General features: G+C 41.3%; 1 long non-coding RNA gene across 1 annotated transcript; it reads right to left on the reverse strand.

Annotated features, from left to right (window-relative positions):
- Positions 1–7,644: 7,644 nt before the first annotated feature.
- On the reverse strand, positions 7,645–26,406 carry LOC138847272 (uncharacterized). The gene is made up of 3 exons (XR_011385000.1): positions 26,279–26,406; positions 25,616–25,717; positions 7,645–17,385 (listed from the first exon to the last, which is right to left on the reverse strand). It is a non-coding gene; the product is annotated as an uncharacterized lncRNA (long non-coding RNA).
- Positions 26,407–27,553: the final 1,147 nt, after the last annotated feature.

Here is a 27,553-nt window from a genome sequence, read left to right on the forward strand (position 1 = left end):
AATGAAGTAGAGAGGATACACTGGCTCTAAACACACTGTGAAAACTCATTCATGGTTTTCTTAATACAGTGGCAGGAAAGAAGAGAAATAAAATGGAATGCAGTTCTGCATACATGCTTGGGAAATGCAGAAATTAGAGTCCTGGCATCGTCCAGGGGCAGTACAGGAAGGGATTGGGTATCTGAATGAGAAAGAATCTATAAGAGATTTTGAAAAGGGCACAACTTAGACTTCTCCAGGAAACTAAATGGCACTGCTCACTACAGCACTGGGAATGTAACCCACAACCTGTTGGAAAAATAAGCCCCATAGGGCCCAACTACCTACCAGAGCCTTGTGAGAGCTGGTGGTTTACTTTCTTCTTTTTTTAATGCATCTGCTTCTTTACTATGTCTCTGCTGTTCTGGAAGAGATTCTCTGGAGAGAAGCCACGTCTCTAAGAGTCACCTAACGGACACTGGTTCTACCACACCAAGAGCTCATTATTGCCTTGAGCATATGGGTGTGTAAACCCCTACTCCACAAAGCACAAACCAAACATGTTTTCTAAGCCTTAGTTGTTGAAGATAATAATATCCATGTCCCAGCTGCATTCCCTGCAACATTTATCTCTTTTGTGTGAGTGACTCCTTGCTTTCTGTACTTTGGCCAGTGTATAACTTATGAATAATTCTCCGATCCCCTCCACAAGTAGACTTTTGCAACTATGTGACTTTGTGGATGAAACTCTGTTTGCATGACCTGCCTTCACCTCAGTAACTCAAACACTAACCCAGTATCATTTCCTCTCCAGACACTTAAGTGCCTGCCCCTCCCTTCCCTGCATGGGTTTCCTCAGTGGCCTGTTGTAACTGCTACCCTTATAGCACTGAGAGCTCCCTGAAGACATGAATCAAACCTTTTCTTCACATCTGTCCACATGCTGAGAGCTAACACTAAGATGGCTTTCAGTAAATGCTTGCTAACATGAATGAGCATCCAAAATTCTTTTCCTCAGAGCCATCCCTCTCCTTCCTATTGTTCATGTTTTGGGAGGAAGATAAGAGTCAGAGAGAATGGCTGGGATTCACAATTGCCTCAGTGACCTCCTACCCTACCTGGTTGCTGGATACTTTACATCTTGACCTCCTTATTACCTATTCATTGGTTCAGTTTATACTAAGTACTTATCCTGGGCTAGGCCTGTCCTTGGCACAGTTGGTCCTTCCCCAATTACCATGGAAGTTCAGACACTTAACTTCACTTAGTTCTGACCATCACTGTCTTCATGATTCTATGAGTAATCCTGACATGGCAGGTGAGAAGCAGGTAAGCAAAGAGAAGCTGAGAGACTGTCAGCACCCGAGCCACAGGCACCCTAAACTCTACCCACTTCTGTGCAGATCCAAAATGGCTATAGGCTCAGCACACCTATTCTTCATCATGCACCTAGGCCTCACTTCCCATAATGCATGAGACATCATAGATGAAACATGTGTGTGTTCCATATGGAGACTCCATGACCACCATGACACATTTTGAGAATCCCAATAAAGGGACACAGAACCAAGCAGTACTCACATCCCATCCAAACTCCACCCTATTTGTATATTCAGCTAGGACCTGACCAGAACACCACCCAGTCCTATAAAAGAATGAGCCCAACCTTGGTGGGGGCAACAGTTCCTCCTGCCTCATGAGGAGACGTTATCCATACTCACAGATGAGGCTGTACTACCATTTTCAATAAATCCTGATTTCCTGTGCACCTTTATGCCTCTTCTTTAATTCTTTCATTCATAGAGATAAGAACTCAGAACTGGCCCAGGTTGGGGCTGAGTTGCCCACAACAATCCCAGCTGCATGTTTTCTCCCTCCTCTAGGTTTCTAGTCAGAACGTTAACATCTGTGTCCCAATAAAGTGTCCCTGTCAATGAATTTTTGTCCATACAATCTTGTATCTTATCTCATTTAATCAAAAACACTCAAAACCCAATCCCTTAAATGTTCTTCTGGTTCTTGCCAGTATATTCTAGTTAATTCTTGTTGGTATATAATCTCTTTTTCTCTCCCTAACTAGACCCAACACGTCCACAGCCAGATTATGCCCTACCAAAATATGTGGGGCAAGTTTTGGAAAGGAGAGAGTGACTGCCTTGTAGAAGAAGGACTTCCACTGTGTCATCCAGCACAGAGAAGACCATTTTGCAAACTCTCAGGACTTAGGGAGGTCTGCAGAGTCAGCATCCACAATAGCATCAAGACGTCCTCGTCCTACATCTCAGAATCCCAGGTTTTCCCATTAAGGATCAGGATCTTAGCATGGAAGTCCTACCTTGGCTGAGTATTAAAACATCTCTAGAGTGCTGCAGGTCTATTAGACCTTCAGTCTGATACTCATGCCTCCCACGCAGGAGATAAAGGATTATTTGTAAGTTATCAAGAAGGCAATCTGGAGCTCAACTTAATTATTTTTATTATTATTAAGTTTGTTTAGCCTTTCAAAGCAAGTTTCAACTGACTGGTGTATTTATGCATCCTGTCTCTGTACTGGGAATTTTGTTCTTTTTTTTTTTTTATTTTTTTATTTTTTGACAGGCAGAGTGGACAGTGAGAGAGAGACAGAGAGAAAGGTCTTCCTTTGCCGTTGGTTCACCCTCCAATGGCCGCCGCGGCCGGCGCGCTGCGGCCGGCGCACCGCGCTGATCCGATGGCAGGAGCCAGGAGCCAGGTGCTTTTCCTGGTCTCCCATGGGGTGCAGGGCCCAAGCACCTGGGCCATCCTCCACTGCACTCCCTGGCCACAGCAGAGAGCTGGCCTGGAAGAGGGGCAACCGGGACAGAATCCGGCGCCCCGACCGGGACTAGAACCTGGTGTGCCGGCGCCGCTAGGCGGAGGATTAGCCTAGTGAGCCGCGGCGCCGGCCGGAATTTTGTTCTTTAATTGCAAGAGGATTTGTACTTTTTTTTACATTCTTTTTTTTTATTTCTTTTTTTTTTTTTATTTTTTGACAGGCAGAGTTAGAGAGAAACAGAGAGAAAGGCCTTCCTTTTTTCTGTTGGTTCATCCCCCCAAATGGCTGCTACGGCTGGTGCTCTGCGCCGATCCAAAGCCAGGAGCCAGGTGCTTCCTCCTGGTCTCCCATGCGGGTGCAGGGCCCAAGCACTTGGGCCATCCTCCACTGCCTTCCCGGGCCACAGCAGAGAGCTGGACTGGAAGAGAAGCAACCGGGACAGAATCCAGCACCCTGACCTGGACTAGAACCTGGGTTGCCGGCGCCGCAGGTGGAGGATTAGCCAAGTGAACCGCGGCACTGGCGATTTGTACTTTTTTTTAAAAGATTTGTTTTATTTATTTGAAAGAGAGAGGTAGAGACAGAGAGAGAGGTCTTCCATCCACTGGTTCACTCTCCAGATGGCCACAACGGCCAGAGCTGCGCCAATCCGAAGCCAGGAGCCAGGAGCATTTTCTGGGTCTCCCACATGGGTGCAGGAGCCCAAGGATTTGGGCCATCTTCTGCTGCTATCTCAGGCCATAACAGAGAGCTGGATCGGAAGAGGAGCATCCGGGACTAGAACCGACACCCATATGGGATGCCAGTGCTTCAGGCCAGGGAGTTAACCCGCTGCGCCACAGCACCAGCCCCCTCAACTTAATCTTTAACTACTTATTAAGGTCTTTCAAATTGTCCTCTCTCTTCAGGGCATCAATACAACCTAGAAGCTAACACCTCTGTCTTAGCAAGCATTATTCCCATTATATCTTTCCAATACCTGAACCATCATATGTGCAACCAGGTGGTCTTCCCAAATTACTTTAATGAAATATTTGGCAATTTCACCACCAATCTGAACCAGTGATTATCCATTCCCCAAAACCCACTCACAACAGCATCCTGTTTGCCTGCCAGGCAGTACAAGAGACAGTGACAGAAGCCCATCTTACTGTCTATTGCCTTGGACCACTCCAGCAACAAATTAGGTCAGTTCAGATTTTCTCACAGGAAGATACCAAGATGGGATGAGATATGCAAGAGACTTACTGAGGGAAAATACCTTTGAGGAAAAAGGGGAGGAAACAATAGAAGGTGAAGCAAGCCATCCAACTGCAGGTCTGGTCTTGGCCCTGTGAAAAAGACAGGAGAAAACAGGGGGGCCGGGGGAAAGGTTGAGAAGGAAGCCCCAGATCAAAGTGTGGTTCTCAAAAGCTTCAACCAGGCCAACAGGGAGTCTCAAGTCAAAGTAGCTCATTGTTAGTCAATGGCTGAAGTCAGTCACTGGCAGGAGCAGTCTATGAAAAGTGAGTCTCGGTGTGAAGGTGGTGGTAGATTCAGAGTTAAGGTCATGTGTTGACTGCTTTCTCTGCATCAGGGACTCCACACCATATATGCCCATGATCACCACACCTATCTGTGGCAGAGATACAAAAGAACAACAACAACAACAAAAAGTTGCAGAATCTAGCACAAAACAGGGGGCCACCAAAACTGAAAACAGGCAAAGAAGATACTGGTTAGAGTTAGAGAAACTTAAAACAAATTTCTTCCTATCACAAGGATGGAGTGTAAGGGTAACCTGTGAATATGATCATTTATCAATCCTGTGACTGTGTTACATTATACGGCCAAAGGTATTTTTGCAGATACAATAAAGGTTAACAATCAGTTGACTTTGGATTAATCAAAAGGGAAATTAACTAGAAGACAGAATTTTGAATGTTTTCACCATAAAGAAATGTTAAGTGTTTGAGGAAATGTATTTACCCTAATTGGACATTACCTAATATATACATGAATCAAGACATTCACATGGTACCCCATAAATCTGTCCTATATTTGTGTCTGTTTAAAAAAGGCTTTTTTTAATAATTGGAAAAAAATTAAAGAGAGAGAATCTGGGTGGGTCGAATTAAATAAAATCTATTCTAAACTAATCTAATCTAACCTGGGTGAGCTATAGACTTTTCTCTGCTTGGTAGTGAAGGAAAGAATAACTCAAGATATGAAGGAGATTCATCCAGAGTGATTCTGCTGCCAGCCATGAGGATGTGAGCAAGCCTTTGAAAGGCCTATGGCAAAGCACTGCCAGTAACCCTAGTAGCTGGGAGTGCCTCCAGCTGCCAGCCAGAGGTTGCATTCCTTGATCCTATCACAGTCCTTCAGAAAGCCTGGGGGGAAATGGAATTATAAAATGGGACTATTTTGGTGCAATAAAAGGGTTGAATTGCATCATATTTTTTGCATAGTGCACATTTTGAAGGCCCCTCTTAAATTGTAAAGAACTGAATTTTATCAACCACCTGGATGAGCTTGGATTCTTCCCAAAGCCTTGTAGGAGACTGCAACTGAGCCACACTGAACTGCTGCTCTAAGACTCTGATAATAAATGATATTGTTTTAATCCACTCTGTTGTGTTAACTTGTTACAAACAATAGAAAACAAATAAACCCGTTCTGCTCCTCCCTAAAATGTACGAATTAGGTAAGATGGATGGATAGAAAGACAGATAGATAGACTGACAGGTAGAGATGGATGATAGTTGGACAGATGGATGATAGATAGATCATACTTGTCACAATGCTCTCAAAAGTTTATGTTCTCAAACACATTGCTTGAGCTCTCCTAGAACCCAGATTCTTTATGTTCAGAAAGTGAGGACTGGGGTCAGTACTGTGGCACAGCGGGTGATTCTGTGATGTCAGAATCACATACTGAAGTGTTGGTTGGAGCTTCCTGCTAATGTGGCTGGGAAACCGTGGATGATTGCCCAAGTACTTGGGCCTCTGGCATCCATGTGGGAGACAGCTGGAGTTCCCAGACCCTACCTTCAGCCTGGCCTAGACCTGGCTGTTCTAGCCATTTGGGAAGTGAACAAGTGGATGGAAGCACACTCTCTCTCTCTCTCTCTCTCTCTCTCTGTCACTCTGACTCTCAAATAAATATTTTTTAAAAGTAAGGATGAACAAAGGCACAAATGAGTTCATCTTGATAACTAGCATTTGCATTCATTTCTAATTCTAAGATCACTAAGACTACCATGATAACGACATCCCATTTTATTTATCATTTATTAATTCTCCCTTATCAGCATATATGCATGATAATTTTAATAATAGAAAATAACAAGTTTTTAATGTTTATTTATTTTCCTCTACTTTTCAGAGCAACAGAGAGACCTTCCATCCACTAGTTCACTCCCCAAATAGCTACAACATCCAGGACTGGGCCAAGTTGAAACCAGGAACCCAGAACTCCATTTGGGTCTCCCACATGGGTAGCAAAGTCATCATCTTCTGCCTCTCAGGATGCATTAAGAGGAAGTGGATCAGAAGCAGATTCAAAGTGACACTCTGATGTGGAATGCCGGCATCCCAGGCAGTAGCTTAACTCACTGCTCTGCAATGCCCACCCTAACTTTCCTTAAGTTTTTGTCTTTGTATCAAGCACATGTATCATGGCTCAAAAAATGTTACAGGAAAAGGGCAGCAAAGAAATTATTGTTACCTTGGTTCTTTGACTCACATGGAAGAAGAATTACCAAGCAGACAGCAAAGAGATTTGAAAGTTTTTATTAGAATCAAAGACCTCCAGCCAGAGCAGCATGCCAAGAGAGGAAAACCCCACACATGTATCATTTCATGTAATGCTCAACCAAATCCTATAAAATATAGAGACCATTCATTCTAATATTTTTTATTTATTTATTTATTTGAGAGGTAGAGTTACAGACAGTGAGAGGGAGAGACACAGAGAAAGGTCTTCCCTCCGCTGGCTCACTCCCCACATGGCCACAAGGGCCAGAGCTGCGCCAATGCAAAGCCAGGAGTCAGGTACTTCCTCCTGATCTCCCATGTGGGTACAGGAGACCAAGGACTTCGGCCATCTTCCACTGCTTTCCCAGGCCACAGCAGAGAGCTGTATTGGAAGAGGAGCAGCCGGGAATAGAATCAGCGTCCATATGGGATGCTGGCACTGCAGGTGGAGGATTAACCTACTGCGCCATGGTGCTGGCCCCTCATTCTCATATCTTATTTGTTCAAAAATTCTTATTGAGCAGATACTGTATGTTGAACACTGTTCTAGGGCCTTTGACATAATGGTAAGGAAAGTTCTAAAAAACCTTGCTATTTTCATAAAACTTAGGCTAGTGGGAAAACTACACAATAAATCCGTAAACAAGTAAATGAATAAGACAGTTCCAGATTTAATCAGTGCTATGAGCGAATCTGGTATTTAACATAATGTTTGAAAATCCCACATCCTATATAAGAATGCCTGGGTTCCATTCTCAGCTATGGCTCCTTACTCCAGCTTCCTGCCGGTACAGATCCCAGAAGGCAGCTGTGATAGTTTCAGTTATTAGGTTCCTGCTTCCCACTTGGGAGATCTGAATTGAGTTCCCCAGTTTTGGCCCCAACCCAGCCCCTGTCATTTCAGTCACTTTCATAGTAAGTCAGCAGATGGATACACTATCTGTGCTTGTCTCTATCTCTATCTCTATCTCTATCTCTATCTCTATCTCTATCTCTATCTCTCTATCTCTATCTCTATCCCTATCCCTATCCCTAACCCTATCCCTATCCCTATCCCTATCCCTATCCCTATCCCTATCCCTATCCCTATCTCTATCCCTATCCCTAACCCTATCCCTATCCCTATCCTTATCCCTATCCCTATCTCTATCTCTATTTCTCTCAAATAAATGAAAATTTTAAAATTCTATGAGAGAAATAAAGCAAGGCAATGGGATAGTGAGTTAGCTACCTAACTCCCCTACAGGATGACCCTGAAGGTTGAAACCTGAAGAATGAAATCGATCTTATTGCCCAAAGTTCTGAGGAAAGAGCAATCCAAGTGGAAGCTAAAAGCAGGAAGAAAGCTTGACACATTCACAAATGTAAAGACCAAGACAGAAACAGGCTCAGAGGAGCTAAGTGGCCAAGGTCACCCAGCCAGTAGCTTGTAGAACCGGATATGAACGAAGGTCAACTTCTGAGTGTTGGATATTATCCATGGTGTTCACAAACAGGGTTTGGAAACTGTGGATCATGGACCAAGTATTACTTGAAAAGTTATGACTGTTACATAAGATGTGTGCAAAATTAGTGGTAAGTCCAAGCATCTAGCCTAGAATCCAGGCCATTCCAAAGGCCTAATACATGGTATTTGTCTGTGAAAGAAACAAAATCAACACACACACACCCTCCACCACTAGCTATTGCAATTTCACAAGCTTGTCATGCTAAACAACAAAATGCCACCTGCTGCAGTTTCATAAACCCCAGGGAGAGGGAAAGAGTCAAAAGCTGTTTGCTTGATAAATTACTCTGGGTGTTTCTTTCAAAAGCTGTTTTCCAGTGACATAATCATATATAAGAACAGAGTCGGATTCTCGGGCTACCATTCTCAGATACAATGACTTATTTCCCAGAGAAAATTGAAGGAGAATGTGTGCCATCCTTTTCTGCAATTCCTCATGGAAAACATACATTCTATTCTCCTTTCCATTGTTGTTGAGGTTTCTTATTTTTTATTATTTTTAACAAAAACGACGTTGAACACAATGATCAAAAAAGTTGTAGGTCACATACTTCAGTCTTCAAGTAGTGGGACTGAAAGGACAAGCACAGTCACAAAAAGATTTCCAAAAAGCTCCCACCCTCTCTGTGCTTGTCAAAACCTCTACAACAAATTTCTTTAAAATCTTTTCCTTCTCCCATCTATTTCCTTCTTTAATAGCAGCTTCTCCCACAGCTACTCAGGTGAAACAAGAGAACAGCTGATTTGTACTTGTTTTAAAAGCCACAGGAGATCCTGAAAGATTGTGGCTTATCTTCCCATTTACTCTCTGGGCGCCTTTGGGAAAGCAATATATCTTCCCCGTGCCTCACCCTTCCTCATCTACAAAATGCGGATAACAGTGCTTTATTCCACAGAGCTTTTATAATGAATAGATGTATTCTTGAAACATGGACCAAAAGCACTTAATCCATGACATTTGCTAACTAAGGGTTTATGATTGTCATTACAGGTTACATTGATGAGATTCAAGGTGAATCTCAAGTTCTCTAATAATTCCTGTCATCAACTGAGAGCTCACAATATGCTAAGCACCACTGTGCTTTTCCATATTTTTATGCTATACTTGCAACAGTCCTATGAGATTGATAACTCCTACTTCACAAATAAGGAAATCTGCCCACGGTTACTCCATGGGTGAATGACAGAGCTGACATTTGGACCAGGTTGTCTGGCTCCAGAACTGGAACACTTCCCCATTGGCATGGACTGCTTACCCCTGAAATACCTTGATGGGATTCTGGGAGGCAGTAATGGTAGCTCAAGGAATTGGGTCCCTCTCATACAGTTTGACTCAGATGAAGTTCCTGGTTTCTGGCTTCAACTAGACCAAGCCCAGGACACCACAGGCAACTGGAAGTGAACCAGTAGATGTCAAATCTCTCTTTCTATGTCTCTCTGCCTCTCTCTCTCTCAAAAAAAAATGAAATATTGTGACAGTTTTACAGTCCAGAGACACTCATACAGATGCTAACAGTAATAATAGATTTTAAAATTTTACTGTTGTTTTCTCTGATTTCCAGAAAAGGTAGCTCTTATACTTTGTCAATTTAGCCTAACTTCTGTATGTTTTCAGGAAATACTCATTTTAATATAAGGAAGAAAAAGATTAATGCAAATTATTTTATGTATTACAATGCAATGTTGTTATGGAAAAACAAACTTCATGAAAAGGTGCAGAATGAAAGACCAAAAGAAAATATGTGAAGGGGTGGGCCTTGTGGCATAACATGTTGAGACACTGATCAGGAAATCCACATCCCATGTCAGAGTGCCTGCTTCAAGTTCTGGCTACTCATCACTTTCCAATCCAGATTCCTGCTAATGCGTCAGGGAAAGCATCAGATGATGGCCCAAGTAACTGGGCCCCTGCCACACATGTGGGAGACCTGGTGGAGTTCCTGGCTCCTAACTTCAGCCTGATCCAGGCTTCATTGTTGCAGGTAATTGAGGGAGTAAATCATTAGATGGTAGACTCTCTCTCTCTCGTCTTTCAAGTAAGTAAATTTTTCAAAATTTCAAAATGTTAATCATCTTTTCAAAGCAATTCCCACCCTACTTTCCAAATTGTCTATAATTTCCAAATTTTCTATATTTTCCTATACATCATCTTTTGAAGAAAAAGATATTACTTCATATGCAATGAATATTATACATTTTATCATCTTTTGCTCAGAAACCAGCACTTTCCACATATTCTGAAATATACAATTGAGGCCAATTGTGCTTGTTTAAATACTTCAAAGTTCTCTTAAATATAAAAAGTTAAGCTTTCTTCTATTTAAATTCAAAAGCTGATTCTCTTCCACTTTTCACATGTGCTAATCTAAGCCTGACATTTAGAAACTGCCTAAAACCTTTTCTGTGAATGGAATCCTGCCAAAAAAATAAAATTTTATTTTGTTCCTGGTTTTATGCCATTGGACTACTTTGCCCTCTCTTATCCAGGTGTTCTACAATATTTTTGCATACATTTACTGGCCATTATCATTGTGCTAAATACTGTACCATACAAACATCAAACTGAAAACAGAGACAAACTAAACCAAAGGCCATTCTGTATCATACTTAAAAAGCTGGCCACCTCACTGCATTTAGAAAGCTTTTAACAACCACACTTTAAAATGTGGCATAGTACTAGATACATTCTCAAACAGTTAATATTCTGAGAGTCCTGTTGTATTCATCAGTGTTCTCCAGAGAAATCAAACCAAGATGACTTTATGGAGAGAGAGGTAGAGGGAGTGAGAGAACAATTGTGCAGGTACAGGTCCAAAATCTGCAGGGTATGCCAGCAGGCTGGAGACCCGCAGAAGAGTTGCAGCTTGAGCCCAAAGGCCCTCTGTTGGCAGAATTCCTTCTTACTCAAGGGAGGTCAGTCTTTTTCTATCAAGACCTCCAACTGATTGGATGAGGCCCATCCACATTATGGAGAATAAGCTGCATTAGTTAAAGTCCACCCATTTAAATGTTAATCTCATCCAAGAAACACCTTCATAGACATATCTAGAATAAGGTTGGACCAAATATCTAGGCACGATGGCCCAGCCAAGTTGGACATACAAAATTAATCATCATGCCTGTGATGCCAGCCAAAGCTAAGAAATGAGCCTCAAAGCATCTCCACCTGCCCTTACTGAACTCTTATAGAATTGCCATTTATTAATATTTTCAAAACTCCTGTGTCATCTGTTTTTACTTCTAAGAATAAGATTCCTGAATGTAAAATTTAAACATGAAAAGAAAGCTGTCAACACTAAAATACAGAAGAATCTCATTAATCACCTGGAGTCTGCCTAAGATCTATCACAGGAAAAAAAATGCCTGAATTATTGGATAGTCAAAGATATACACATTTATAAAGGACAATAACACACATTTTAGCCAAAACGGGATCACCGTAAGAAAGTGAGGTTCCTTCTAGATCTGCTTTAATAATCAGAATGAAGTGATCAATAAACAGTACATCGATTACTGATATGGAAATAAATGCTGAATGTACTTTCAACTAATATGTTCTCTGGGGAAGTCAAACATGTCTCATGCAGTCTCATTTTCATTATTAATGAACGTAATTTTTCAAGCTTATGTCTGATTGGAGTAGATTCTACATTAATGAGGTCCAAATTGTTAAGGTTTTTCTAAATAGGCGGAAAGCCAGGTTGTTCAACAGTTTCACCTAGTGTTTGGAATTCTTTGTTTTTTAAGACGCAGTATTTTCATTGGTGTGATCCCAGCAAAGAGGCTAGAAAATGTCCCTTGTCTTCCACAGTGAGCGATGCCCCTTTTAGTGTGGTCAATAGAAGCTGTGAAGGGAGGGATATTTCAGAAGGACATACAAGCAAATGCCTAGAACAGGACCTGAAAAATACCTGCTGGAATGGAGTCTTAGGAAACCAAACTGGGAAACAATTTGTGGGTTGGGTCGATTCAAGTGCAAAACTGTTTCCTGATAGGCTTGAAAGAGACAGGACACATTAAGGGAGGTTTATCAAATGGGGAGTGAGGAGTTATTCCAACAATAAAACAAGATCAATGGAATCTCTTGGCCGTGAAATTTTCTCTCTAAAATTTCAAAGTTCTTCCACAAACACTACTCTGTTCCTATGCAAGTTTGAGGTCCCCCCTTTAGCATTACAAGAGAAACAGTTATTGAGAAATTCTTTGAAGTCTTTTAATACATTTTATATACAGGACATTTCCAGTCTCAGTTTCATATACCACTATGCTCAATGCTTTTCCTTTAACACTAACCATTTCCAATCAAGACTATATTTACAACTTTTAAATAAATAACACATTATCAATATAAGTAGCCACATTCCTCTCCATTTCAGCTTATACCATTCTTCATCCTTTTAGCCTTAAACCACCGAGAAATGGGGAAAATTCCATAAGCCTCACAGGTCTAACAAGATAATGTGAACCCAAGGTGCTGCACAAAGAGTCTCTCATGGAGTAGCACTCTATACAGTGAAGTAACTTTAGAAAAGTAAAAAATGTTGGCTATAGAATTCAGGTAATTTGAGAGTCTGCTCTCTGTAGCATGATATCAAAAAGAAAATAACTTATTTTCTATAATGCAGCTTTTTTATAAGAATTTTGACACATTCACCTTCAGTTTTAATAAAAAGAGGAAAGACAGATATTCAAACTCACTGCCTATGAATTCAGCTCAGCTTTGTTCAGTCCCTGAAGGACAGGACCAGTTGACCCAGAAAGGATGGAACTCCTCAGGGGTCTTCCTACACAAGGAGCAAAGAGAAAGTAGCACGCACCTTCCTAGGCAGGGCCACATGGTCTTGGGAAGCTCCTGCTGACACGCAGCGCTACCCAGTTTCCTTCTGGGGACACCAACCTCCCTGCCTTCCTTGGCTCCACAGGAGCTGGTTCAAAAGTCCAGGGATCTCAGTTCTATGTGACATTAAAAGATCTCCACCAAGAGGACTAGGAACATCAAAGGCCATCCAAACTTGGACCTCTGCTGATTGTTGGGACACATCTGCCCACCAACTTTTGACATTAGAGAAAAAAGAATCATCTAGCAAATGAAATCCTCAAGAAGGAAACAACTTGAACACTTTTAAGTGCTGGGCGGTTGATTGTGTAGAGGTGAATGCTATAATTCATTTGATGTATTTATGGTACCTACTCTGTATGATGCCTTCAAAGAAAGCAATGACCAAATGCCACAAGACTTCCTCAGAAATGCACAGTGGACCCAACCAATTCATAAATAATTTGACATTTCTTTGACATTTATTGGCTTCCCAGAGGCTTATGGTATATGAAAGACAGGCTACTTGAATTTTAAGCAGTATCCTACTGATATAGTTTGGGTTATTGTTAAAAAAGTTTTATCTACACACTATCCCCCCAACACAAATAAAACAGAAATGGGTATTGAGGAGTGACACCCATGAATTTCAGCAGGTGTTTAAGGACTGATGGTGACAGAAGTCATTTCTTCTCTGCAAGCTGGAGAAGCGGTGCTGGAGAAGCAGTGCCCGACAAGGCAATTGCCCCTCCGTGAGTCTGACTTTCCATCTTTAAGGAGGCACTCACTGCTCTGGAGGTGTAATGGTGTCTAGTTTGTTTGGGGTGAACTTAACAAACTGCATTGGCCAGTACATAAAGGCTCGCCTTTGATATAGGTGAGGACAGTGCTTTTGATGACTCACATTGCTGCAGGGCACAGAGTCACGTAAAGTTTTTCCATTGGAACCACCTGCACCAATAGTTCACATAAACTCCTGAAAGAGAAGCATCAGGCTGAGGCATAGAAATGCTTCCCTTTGACATCTTGCACCAATATACTGCGACCGATCAAGGAAGCCATTTCTCATCTTCAAATGGTTGAGCTTTCTACTGCAGCTCCTAAAAAATTCTATTTGTAATTGTAACCAGATTGTCTCCCCCCAAACACACCATAGAATCTGGTAATAAAGGTAATGTTCTTCTATAAAACAACGGTTTCATAAAATGATCAGAGCCTGGCCCAGCGTCCTAAACACTTACCTACCCCTTAAAGTGCTGAATTAAATTAAAGTGCCATAGGGACGTAACTGATGTAATGTTTCAAAATCGTAAATGCAGGAGGAGGGATTTTAAAGCTGGATAATGGAGAGAATGGAATAATGCAATAAAACCTGGCTCAAACGCTGAATCTGTGATACATGATTTATTGTTTTAATATAATGCTGTAAAGGCCATTCTTGAATATACAGCAGTATTTTATTTATCTAATAGTCATGATCCTAACAACGGTGTTTAACAACAGCTTTAGACTGAAGGTGGTGGCATGCACAAATGAATCTGGCTTCAGGATATTCCCTGAAAAGGAGAAGGGGGCAGAAGTGGGGAGAGTTTGAGAGGCGGTGTTTCAGTGGCACCTGGGAGTCCCACTGAAAAGAGTATTCCGCCTCTTCAGCATGGCTCTACAGCTGCCAAGCTCAGCAACTTGGATACAGACAAGGGCCCTGATGAATAATCACAGCCCACAGGACTGGTCTGAGCCAAGAGCTCTGTGTCCTCTCTGGGGTTAGCAGGGTGCAATGCACACCAGCAGTCAAGAGGGCACAAGAAGGGAGGGAGAGAGCAGTGCCTATGTGGTCCCCATTTCTCAGAAGGACCAGCCCTATCTCGAATGCCCCAGAGATAACACCATAAGCCATGAGGTCAAAGTTCTGCTTCATTCTGGGGATCTTTTCAAGTTGTCCTATAATTGACAGATGGGGAACTGGGTATGGTCCATTGGCTAATATCCTTATATCTTAATAAATACATAAATAGATAGATAGATAGATAGAGCCCAGCATCTGTGATTGTTTCCACCAGTTCACAGTCATATTGTCCAATCATGAAATCCTTCATTACTTACCAAGAAGCATGGCACAGTGGCTAACAAAAGCTCTGGTTTCTAACACTGCTCCACTTCCTGCTTTCTGTGAGTACTTGCTGATTAGTTTGAAAATCTTCAAGCCTTGCCTTAGTTTCTTAATCCTTACGACTAGGTTCAGAATGTTCCCCAACTTACGGAGAGTTAAGTAAATACTACATACTAATGGAACCAGCAGTACTGGGACAAAACTAGTTCAGGGTTGAAATCGAAACTCAACACTTCCCTTTAAAATTCATTCAGTGGGGAAGTTTCCTCCTTTGTACTTAGGTGGAAGTCCGTCTGAAGCATGGCCCACAATATATGGTATGTAGATAATAAATCTCAATTCACCAACTGGGAGTTCCAGTTCCAGCCTATAATCACTTTCGACATGACTTCAAATCTTCTTCCCTCTCAAGCCAAGATCCATTCCACTGAAAGCTCAACTCTTCTAGATGGTGCTCTCGGGCACAGTCCCTTTAAAATAGCCCCTGACACAACATTCTGGCCATGGTTTTCACCTCTGGCCCAAATCCAAGTACCTCTGACCTGCTTTCCTACTTATCATGTCTCCCTTTTGCTAAAATTCTCCATTGGTTTCCCATTTCCCTTAGAGCAAAAAACCCCCTCCCTATCACTCACACTCCAATCCCTGTCCATTTTCTACCCTGTCTTCATTTCCTACCACTCACCTCTTCCTGCATTTCCCCTAGTGACACTGGGCTTTTTATGTTACTGTTTATGTTACTGTTTTTCCAAAATCTCAAGTCCTGTGGTCTTTGTTCTGTTCCTACTGTCTCAATGATCTGAATGGTCTCTGCTGTCACTCAGACCCCACCCAGAAAGGCCCAACCTGACCACTCAATTGGAATAGATTTCTCTGCCCCACTTCAATCCCAGACATGAAAGAACCCATTCTTATGAAATATTTCCATCATCACATTCGCCACAATCTGAAACCATTTTCTTAATTTTTTGTTTGCTAACATTGTGGGTTGAATGTTAACATCTCCCTCAAAACTCATATGTTAGGGGCTGGAGCTGTGGCGCAGCAGGTTAAAGCCCCAGCCTGCAGCGCCAGCATACCACGTGGGTGCCAGTTTGGGTCCCAGCTGCTCCTTTTCTGATCCAGTTCTCTGCTATGGCCTGGGAAAGTATGGAGGATGGCCCAAGTCCTTGGGCCCCTCAACCCACTGTGGGAGACCTGGAAGAAGCTCCTGGCTCCTGGCTCCTGGCTCCTGGCTTCAGATCGGCTCAGCTCTGGCCATTGTGATCATTTGGGGAGTGAACCAACAGAATGTGACCTCTCTCTGGTTGGAACTCTTTCAAATAAATAATTCTTAAAAAAAAAACTCATATGTTAAAACCCTAATCTCCACTATGATGATATTTTAGAGAAGTAGTCTTCAGGAGGTAATTAGCTTCAGATGAGCTCCTGAGAAGCATTCATGATGAGATTATTGTCCTTATAAGAGGAAGAGGGACCAGAGCACTCTCTCACTCTCTTGCTGTCTCACTCTTTCTCTCTCATCACCTGCCAGGAGAAGACACAGGAAGAAAGTAGCTATCAAAAGCCAAGAAGAGAGTCCTCACCAGAAACCAAATGGGCTGGTGCCTTGATGTTGAACTTTGCATGCTTTAGACCTATGATAAATGAATGCTTGTAGCTGGAGCCATGCAGTCTTTGGTATCTTGTGATAGTAGCATGAGCTGAATAAGACAGCTCATTGCCTTTTTTCCTCCTTAAAACAAAAAGTTACTCCTCTATAATCTCATCTAAAGAAAAAAATCTTCCTCTTCTCAATAAGTAATGACCCCTCAAGCCTGTTAGACAAGAGGATAATGGTCTTATACATTTTAATCCAATTAACACACCAACCCTATAAGGTAGTTAACATTATTATGCCCATTTTATTCTAAGGAAACTAAGGCACAGAAAAGGTTAAGTAAACCACACCAAGGTTACACAGCTAAGAAGTTGTTAAATTGTGGCATCAAAATTTGAATACACACCATCTGAACCTGAAACCCTCTGTGAGCAGAGCAGAGGTTCTGCCAACAGAGAAACCACTGTCTTTAATGACCCAGGTATGATCATGTCTTACCTTCCACCCTCTTTCTCACTTTATAAATTCACAACACATCCAGATTTAAGACTGAATTTTTGCACAAATGCACAGAGAAGTCATAAATCTATAAATTTAAGACCATACATCTTTACCATTCAAATTTGCTTTAGCTTAATCATCATTTTATGATGTTTATCTGAAGTCTGTCAACATCTGCTTGGCACTGGCTTATGTGCTAGACTACAAAATCTGCTAGTTTCTAACGTAGAGAATCACCCACACACATGATACTCACTCACGGGATGTGACTTCTATACCAAGTCAAAAAGAACACCTCTTGTTTCCTCTGTGTTATCTATCCATCCTTTCTTACATTTTTCTGAAAGAAAGAGGGAAAGAGGAGGCAGCACTGCAGGAGGTAGGCACCAAAATATTTATTTCTAGACTCAATAACACTAATAATGAATGTGTAGTAAGGACTTCTTTCAGAGATACAGTATAGAGTAGTGGTTAAAAATGTGGGCTCTGCTAATTATCTTGATGCTATAATTATACACTGCATAATATATTAAATTATCATAGCATATACCATAAATATGTACACATATTATGTCTCAATTAAAAATTTTTTAAAATATGGGCTCTGGAACCTGATGTACTTTGAACACCTACTTGATACCTTGAACATGTTACTTATCCTCTCGGTGCCCCAGTTTCCTCATCTGCAAAACAGGGCTACATTTATGATAGAATATTTTAATATTAACTGGATTAACACATAGTGCTTAGAACAGTGCTGGCATAAAGTGCTATATAAGCATGATGAGCCTGTCAGTTTGGAGTGCAAAATAGGAGATTGTCAGAAGAGTGGGGGATCTCCAAAGACTGAGAGAAGGGCTCAACTTACCTATGGTCTAGTACAGACTGAATGAAATGTAGCACCCCGAAAATGCATGCATAGGTAAAAAATTTCCATAGTTGAGATGAAACATTACATTGCTATACAAAAAGAGAAATACTTCTATCTGGAGATGGTACAATGTTCCCATTGTTTCCCTTCTAAAATCATAGGTTCTAAATTCCTACAAGACCCTCCTAAATAAGCTCCCAGCCACAGGAGACGTCCTCTCCTATGCCTGACACAAGATTAACCCCCAACTTTTGCTTGAACAATTCGAATGAAAGGGAAGTCTCTGACCTGTAGTGGGCTGAGTGATGACCCCTCCAAGAAGTACACATCACATTACCCAGCACCTACAAATGCTACCTCATATGTAAAAGGGACTTTGAAGACTGGATTATTAAATTAAGGATTTTGAGAAGGGAGATTATCTAGGTGATACCTAAATGTCATCACACGTGTCCTCCTTACATAGAGATGGAGGGAGCTTTAACAATAGAAACAAGAGATGCGATGAAAAAGAGAAGATGGGAGGATGGGAGGAAGGGGTCACAATCCAAGAAATATGGGCTCCAGAGACAGCAAAGGTAAAGAAATTGTTTCTCTCCTCAGGTCTCCAGAAGGAAACAGCCCTGCCAACATCTTTAATTCAGCCCAGTGAGCTCAACTTTTGACTTCTGTTCTCCAGAACTTAGAATAAATCTGCTTAAAGCAACAAGTTTTGGGTCACGTATTACAGTAGTAGCAGTAGGAAACGAATACAGAGCAAAACACAGTTGTGGTTACTACTGACAAGTGGTTCTCCAACTTTGCTCCTAAGAAACGCTTATGCCAGATGTACAATAGCTAGAGTGAACAATAAATTTATTTTAAAATAGGGGAGGCATTTTGTCTGTCAGCTAGGATACCAGTAGGGACACCCAATCACATATTGGACCACCTATATTTTAGAGTCCTGGCACCACTCTCAATTCCAGCTTCCTGTTCATGTGTACCCTGGAAGGCAACAGGTAATGACTTAAGCAATCGTATCCTGCCGTCTACATGAGAAACTTGGATTGAGTTCCCAGCTCCTGGCTTCAGCCTGGACATGTCCCAGTCTCAGCCAAAATATGCATTTTGTGGGGGGAGGTGAACCAGCAGATGGAAGATATCTCCTCTCCCTCTCTCTCTCTCATAAATAAAAGATAAAATAATTTAAAAAAAAACGGGATAGCTATCAGTTTTTGAAAACATATTACCATTAAACTTTTCCATGTATGATTTCATTAAATTTAATTCTCACAATTCTTCTTGTACAGATGAGCAAACAGGTCTTAAAAGGTTAAGTAAATTGTCCAAAGTCATAATGCTAATTAAGTAGCCAAACAAGGATTCAAACTTCACTTGAATCCAAAAATAATCACATCACAGTTAACATATGAAAATGTATCAAATTTCAGTTTTCTCCCAGTGGTTTTCTTAGATCTTGGGGGTCTATTTTCATTTTTCCACCAGTATGTGCTAGCAGAGAATTACATAAATGAACTAAATAAAACTGATATAAACATCAAAACTCAGAATCATCAATGCTAACATCAAATCACATCTTTAAAAACTCTAGGCATTTGGGCTTCTAATTGCAAGGTCATGTTGTTCTACAGAAGGTACATACCATATGGTTATATTCAATATTTCTATGCATAATAACATGTGTTTTTTTGCTTTTTTAAAGATTTTATTTTATTCATTTGAAAGTCAGAGTCACACAGAAGAGAAGAGAGGCAGAAAGAGAGAGGTCTTCCATCCACTGGTTCACTCTCCAGATGGCCGCAACAGCTGGAGCTGCATGCATCTAAAGCCAGGAAGCCAGCAGCCAGGAGCTTCTTCCAGGTCTCCCACGTGGGTCGGGGCCCAAGGACTTGGGCCATCTTCCACTGCTTTCCCAGGCCATAGCAGAGAGCTAGATCAGAAGTGGAGCAGCTAGGATCCGAACCAGCACTCATATGGGATGCTGGTACTACAGGCAGTGGCTTTACCCACTATACCACAGCACTGGCCACATAGTAATGTTGAAAAATTTAAATGTACGGTGTCCTTTGAGATTTCCATTTGTATGTGTCTGATCAAGTATCAGGCCATTGATAAGCAATCACAATACCAGAATTCATGACATACTATAGGGCAGCTATAATCAAAAGAGTGTGTTACTGGCACAAAAATATACATGTGGATCAATGGAACAGATTAGAAACTCCAGAAATTAATCCATACATCTACAACCAACTAATTTTTGACAAATGAGCTAAAAATACTCCTTGGAGAAAGGACAGTCTCTTCAACAAATGGTGTTGGGAAAATTGCATCTTCGCAAGCGGAAGTACAAAACAAGACCTCTACCATACACCCTATGCAAAAATCAACTTAGAGCAGATCAAGGATCTAAACCTAAGACATGAAACCATCAAATTACTAAAGGAAAATAGGGAAAATGATGCAAGACATTGTCATAGACAAAGACATCTTAGATAAGACCCCAAAAGCACAGTCAATAAAAGCAAAAATAGACAAATGGCATTACATCAAACTAAAAGGCTTCAACATAGCAAGGGAAACACTCAACAAAATAAATAAATAACTGACAGAATAGGATAAAATATTTGCAAACTACATATCTGAAAAAGGATTAATATCCAAAATATATAAGGAGATTTAGAAACTCAACAACAACAAACCAAACAATGCAGTTAAGAAATAGACAAAGGAGATGAATAGGCATTTCTTCAAATGGCCAACAGACACATGAAATCAGGATCACTACCTATTAGAAAAATGCAAATAAAAACCACAATGAGTTTTCACCTCACCCCAGTTAGAATGGCTCTCATACACAAATCAACAAACAATAAATGCTGGCAAGGATGTCGGGGGAAAGGTATCCTAATACACTGTTGGCGGGAGTATAAACCAGTAGAACCATTATGGAAGACAGTATGTAGATTTCTGAATATAGATCTACCATTTGACCCAGCCATCCTATTCTTTGGAAATTTACCCGAAGAAAATGAAATCATCATATGAGTTATCTGTACCTTAATGTTTATAGCAGCTCAATTCACAACAACTAAGATATGGAATCAATCCAGATGTCCATCAACTGATGATTGGATAAAGAATGAAATCCTGTCTTTTACAATAAAATGGATGCAACTGGAGACCACTATGTTTAGTGAAATAAGCCAGACCCAAAAGACAAATATCATATATTTTATTTGATTTTTGGTAGCTAAAATAAAAAGTGCAAAATAAATGTAATATAGGGGCCAGTGCTGAGCTGTAACGGTTAAGTTTCGGCCTGCATCACTGGTATCCCATATGGATACCAGTTCAAGTCCCAGCTACTCCACTTCTCATCCAGCTCCCTACTAGTGCACCTGGGAAATCAGCAAAAGACAGCCCAAGTGCTTGGGCCCTTGTATCATGAGGGAGACCCGGATGATGCTCCTGGCTCCTAGCTTTGGCTTGGCCCACCCCTGGCTGTTGTGGCCTTTGTGCAGTGAACCAATGGATGGAAGACACCTCTCTCTCTCTCTCTCTCTCTCTCTGTCTCTCCCCAACTCCCTCTCTGTAACTCAGCCCTTCAAACAGATATATCATTTTAAAAAATATAATGTATATGATGAAATTGCCATCTTAAGACTTGATTATTGGATTTATTGGATTATTTATTATTGGATTATTTGTCTATACTTCTATGGAACAGTGATCTTTCTACCTTCTACCTGTTGAATTCTTTATTTAATGGAAGGTTAACCCTGCGACTATAAAGTATTGAAAGTATGCTATCACAAAAATTAAAATGAAGAAAGGAAAGGGAAGAGAAGAGAAGGGGAAGGAAGGGAAGGCAAGGGAAGGGAGGAAGGGAGGAACGGGAGTGGGAAGTATCACTATGTACTTAAAATTTTATGAAATCTGTTCTCTTTATATAAATTTGAAAAAAAAAGATATATTGAAAAGGGAAAATAAAAGCATTTAATTCTTAAAACTCCCCTATCAGGTTGGTGGTTTTTATTTTTGCACTTTCCAAATAGCAATATTAAGGCTTAGAGAGTTTAAATAATTTGCCTAAGGCAGCAGAGCTAGGGTTGGAACTAGTGATAATATGATTCTGAAACCTAGAATCTTATCTACATCCCATTCAGAGGTGAGAATGCCACCAAGCAGAGCACTAATCCTCCCCTCCTCCAAAAAAAAAAAAGTCCTCCAAAAAAGCATTCTGCCCCATGCGCAATTCCTTAGGACTTTAGGACTCACTTTTGAGGTAACAACTACTTTTCAGAGCTATGTGGATAACAATGCAGAGGCAAAGCAGGACCATTTAGTGAGGTATTTGTTTGTTTTGTCTTGTTTTGTTTATGTGGTGGCCTTCAAAGAACACAGTAACTTCTAGGTATGAGTCATCCTAGGCTAAAATGTTGTCCATTTTACTGAGTCCATGTGTGTTTGTGTGTGAACTCAACCCCATACCTTGGATCTGTCCTCTGGGTTCAAAGAGAACAGATTTACTCCTCGTCCTTCTGACAGGCCTTTCAGGCCTCCCTAAGTTTTGGTTTGTTTCTGAGCTAAGTGCATTCCCTTTCTTCAATAGCCCTTGATGTAACAGCTTTCAGTTTTAGGATTTGCCAAAATCAGAAATGACTCCCTAGCTGGAGTCACTGGCTGAAGTCTGGTTTTAGCTTTGTCATCTCAGCAAGATGGAAGCCTCCAGACGTGAAAAGAGAGAGAGAGACTAGTTAAAAACTTTATTTTTGTCTCTATTTTCCTTTAGTTAGGATCAAGGCTGTGAGATGTAATATTTAGCTTTACTTGGCTGTTTCCAGCCCATGCCCAAAGGAGTGACTACTTGAATGAAGGGCACCCAGGACCCCTGAAGCTAGCACTGCTCGTTAACATTGAGGGGATGGCACAGAGCAGTGGCCCACACCTCACAGCCATCTTCGTGGACACGACCAGCAAGCACATTGAATGTGTGTGAACGAGTCCTCTTTATTTCCTCCATGCGGACATAAATGTGCATTCCTCACCTAAGGCATTAAGAGGCAGGCATTCACTATCTCCACAGAAGCAAGCAAGCAAAATTTCTGGGCAAGGAGCTTCTTAGCATAGGAATGTTGTGATTATTCCACGGGAGAGGGCCTACAGAGCTCATCACAACAGCCCTGGACATACAGACAAGAGCCATACTCTGTGAAGCTCATCTACTCTGTGAAAAAAGAAAGATGATTCATTTCAGGTGAGCCTCAGTACAGTTTTCAAGTGTGCAACTCCTTGCTCTGCACATTTTAAATAACCTCCCACTATCTTCTATTGTCCCAGTGTCAATGATTGGCTTGCTGCACATCAGGTGAGCAGACTCCAATTTAGGAGGTTCTATAACACCTCCAAGGGTTATTCTGAGAAATACGGAGGTAGCCAATAGGACACAGAGTGTAACTTGTGGAGATAACCAAGGGGCAGCTGCAGGTCTACTTCCCATGGGCACTTTCAATTTATTCAACAGAAGTATCATTTTCTTGCCACTGGCTCAGATTTGGGGAAAGTTTCATAAGTCTTTGACACTTTCAAGGAACCAAAGAAGTCTTGGTCCAGCAAATTCTACCTCCTGTCCAATGGGACAGGCAAAACCAACTGTTTCTTCTTTCTCGCTCACAGCCTCTCTATGTTCACACACTATTTGCCTGCCTGGGAGAAGGGCATATCTGACTTCTGTTTCTCCACCTTACTCATTCATCCTTCCTCCTAAACTTGTTCATCATGGTTTCTGAACCTTCTGGATCAGAACATGAAGAGAGATGAAAAGAGGACTCATCTTGAGATGATCCAGGCAGCCTCTGGTTGTCTCCTTGTGCTCTTCCCAGAGTCCCTACGACTTGCTCCATCACTGCAGGTTTCCTTCCTGTAGTTCTGTGAACTTGGGCAAAGGCATCTCACCCTGCTGGCACTTACGGATCTTCTTCAGCCTCTGGAAATCCATAGCCCACCCTCTCCCCTTTGTCAGTCCCTCACCTTCTAGTGGCCATCTTGCTCAGGACCTGTGACAGCCTAGGCCTAACTGGCTCATTCTGGAGCATGGCCCCAAGATATCTGCTCCACAGGCCCAGTTTGCTGTTTGTTTGTTTTTTCCCAGAGAAATACTCAAAGTGTAACCATCCCCAGAACAACAGCAGTTTATCCTTCAATCCATTCTCTGAGCAACTAGCTCTTCAGTCTCCCACATTCTGGGGTTCTGGAAATGAGTCATGCATCGGTCTTTCAGTTTCTGCCAAGATACCAGAGTCACATGTTGCAGTCTTGGGGAGACTCCTTCCAATCCCTCTCTCTGAACCCCAAGTGAAGCTCCCCACCCTTCTGCCTCTAGGAGAGACTCACCCACACTAGCAACACCCTCCACCAGGCTGCTTTTCACCTCCTCTCCCTTTGTTCCTCATTCCAATCCTATTAGACACTGTAGGTGAACAGTGAGGGGTGGGTCATCCCCCGAGTAGTTTGCTCATCTCTTTCTGCAAGTCTTGCTTGGGGAGTTACACCTCACTTTGGCCTGCAGCCTCTATCAATGTGAGCACGCAGCTGAATTAGGCCTAGACAACCTTTATTTTAACATATCTTTAAATAATAATAGCAACGGTAACAAGAGTCAAAATGTATTGGTTACAGAGTTGTATCTGTCTCTGAACTGAGAGCTTTGCGGGTACTGGCTTATTATATAACCCTAACAGGGTGATATGATTTGTCATTTGACATGAGGGAACAGTCTTAGGAAGGGTCTGTGACTTGGTTCAAGTTGAAGTTCACACAGCACAATGAAAGGATTAGAAAGCACATCAGTCTCATTCCAAGGCCGGTGTCAGAACATCCACATACTAGAATGCTTGTGTAATCATCAAATCAGTCATTTATTTGATAGTCTATGAGAAAAGCTTTTGTAAAACTATAAAGTATTCTTCAATTATTTATATTGTTATTGTAGTTATAAAAAGATAATAATTTTTACTATTCCATTCTATTGGTACAGCTTTAGGCTGCTTACATAAGACACATTAAATACTCTAAAAAGATTTAAATTGAGAATAGGGATTGCAAGGTGATAGAGTAAGTGTTACAGTGGTCATTAAAATGTCTTAAACATTAAGGTGCCTAAAAATGGAATATTTAACTGTATTAAGATTGCCAAATTAAATTGGCTGTTTTCCCAAGAATGATCTCTAGTAAGTGCCACTTGATTGAAGAGCAATCCAAAAGGGCTGTTCTATGAGCAATGAAAATGTTGTTCAAGCTGCCTCCTAGTCCACTAACCCCTCATTAGGTGCATGTACTTCTACTGATTGCTCAGACAACAGAATATCTATATTTTTCTTTGGATTCAAACATGCAGCAGAAATATTAGCACAATATCCCCACCACTTAAAAGAATTTAAAAAGAAAGTTTTCTATTAGAACATGATAAGATGAAATTGGTGATAATATTAATTTCTAATACATGAGCTGTTTGCCCTGAGCTGAGTGTTCCACAAAAATGACATGTTTGAACCTTCTTAACAACACCATGGAATAAAACCGCGGAGGTTCCCAATTTATAGAGAGGACTTAGGGCAGCCACTGTGGGCAGCAAAATAATTCTCCCCAAAGATGTCCAGACCCTAATCCTAGAACCTGTTTATATTCTACTTACTGTGGCAAAAGACTTCACAGATATGATTAAGCTTAGGACCTTGACACGGGGAAATAACACTGCTTATTTTATCAGGTGGGTCCAGTGTAATCACAAGGGATCCTGAAAAGATGGAAGAGGAGGGAGAAGGTCAAACTCAGAGAAATATTTGAAAACTTTATATTACTGGCTCTGAAGATGTAAGCAGTGGCTGTGAGCTAAGGAACACAGGTAACCTCTAGAAGTAGAAGGGTAGGGAACTTGGAACCAGCAGCCCTCCACATAGGAACTATCTCTACGTGATTTTAGTCTCCATAGGACCTATTTCAGGTTTCTGATGTCTACAACAATAAGATAATATGTGTTGCAGAAGTAAATCCACAACCCAATACCATCAAATAATTAGAGAACATTGGGGAAACTCTGCAAGGCATAGGCAAAGAGCTCTTGGAAAAGATGCCAGAAGCACAATCAAAGCCAAAATTAGGCCGGCGCCGCGGCTCACTAGGCTAATCCTCCACCTTGCTTGCATCGCCGGCACACCAGGTTCTAGTCCCGGTCGGAGCGCCAGATTCTGTGCCGGTTGCCCTCTTCCAGGCCAGCTCTCTGCTGTGGCCAGGGAGTGCAGTGGAGGATGGCCCAAGTCCTTGGGCCCTGCACCCCATGGGAGACTAGGATAAGTACCTGGCTCCTGCCATCGGATCAGCGTGGTGCACTGGCCGCAGCGCGCTGGCCGCGGCAGCCATTGGAGAGTGAACCAATGGAAAAGGAAGACCTTTCTCTCTGTCTCTCTCTCTCACTGTCCACTCTGCCTGTCAAAAAAAAAAAAAAAAAAAAAAAAAAAAGAAGCCAAAATTGACAAATGGGATTGCATCAAATTTAGAAGCTTCTGCACTACAAAAGAAACACTCAGTAAAGAGTTAAACAACAGAATGGGAGAAATTATTTGCAGACTATGCAACAAATAAAGGATTAATAATCAGAATATATAAAGTGCTCAAGAAACTCAACAACAAAACAACCCAGTTAAGAAATGGGCAAAGGAATTAACCAGCTATTTTTCAAAGAGGAAATTCAAATGGCCAATAGACACATGAAAAAATGCTCAGGATCACTAGCCATCAGGGAAACGCAAATCAAAAGCACAATGAGGTTTCACCCCACCCCCATTAGAATGGCTTTCATACAGAAATCAATAAACAAATGCTGACAAGGATGCAGGGAAAAGTGTATCCTAATCCACTGTTTTTGGGAATGTAAACTGGTACAGCTACTGTGGAAGAGGGTATGGAGATACCTCAGAAATCTGAATGTAGACCTACCATATGACCCAACCATCCCAGTCCTGGGAATTTACCAAAGGGAAATGAAATCGGCATATGAAAAGAATTATCCATACCCTCACGTTTATAGCAGCTCAATTCACAATAGCTAAGATATGGAATCAACCAAAATGTCTGTCAGCTGAAGACTGGATGAAGAAATTATGGGATATGTACACTATGGAATACACAAACAGTGGTTAAAAAAAAAAAAAAAAGATGAAATTCTGTCATTTGCAACAAAATGGATGCAACTGGAAAACATTATACTTAGTGAAACATGCCTGTCCCAAGAAGACAAATATCATATGTTCTAGCTGACTTATGGTAACTAATAGAGCACCTAAAAGGTAATCTATAGAAGTGAAATTGACACTTTGAGATGTGATAACTGAAAAGCCCTTGTCTTGACTATTGAGGAACAGTTTTTCCCCCATATTATTTGTTGAACTCTTTACTTAATATAGAATTAATCTTATATATATAAAGTAAATTAAAAATAGAATTTAGTAAAAAACAAGAATGCAATAGTAGAGGGAGAAGGAAGAAGGGTGGGAGTACGGGTGGGAGGACGGGTACGGTGGGAAGAATCACTACGTTCCTAAAGTTGTATTTATGTATACATTAAATAAAAGGT

This window comes from Oryctolagus cuniculus, chromosome 20, assembly GCF_964237555.1.
Source record: "Oryctolagus cuniculus chromosome 20, mOryCun1.1, whole genome shotgun sequence".
In the NCBI taxonomy this organism is placed as follows: Eukaryota; Metazoa; Chordata; class Mammalia; order Lagomorpha; family Leporidae; genus Oryctolagus; species Oryctolagus cuniculus.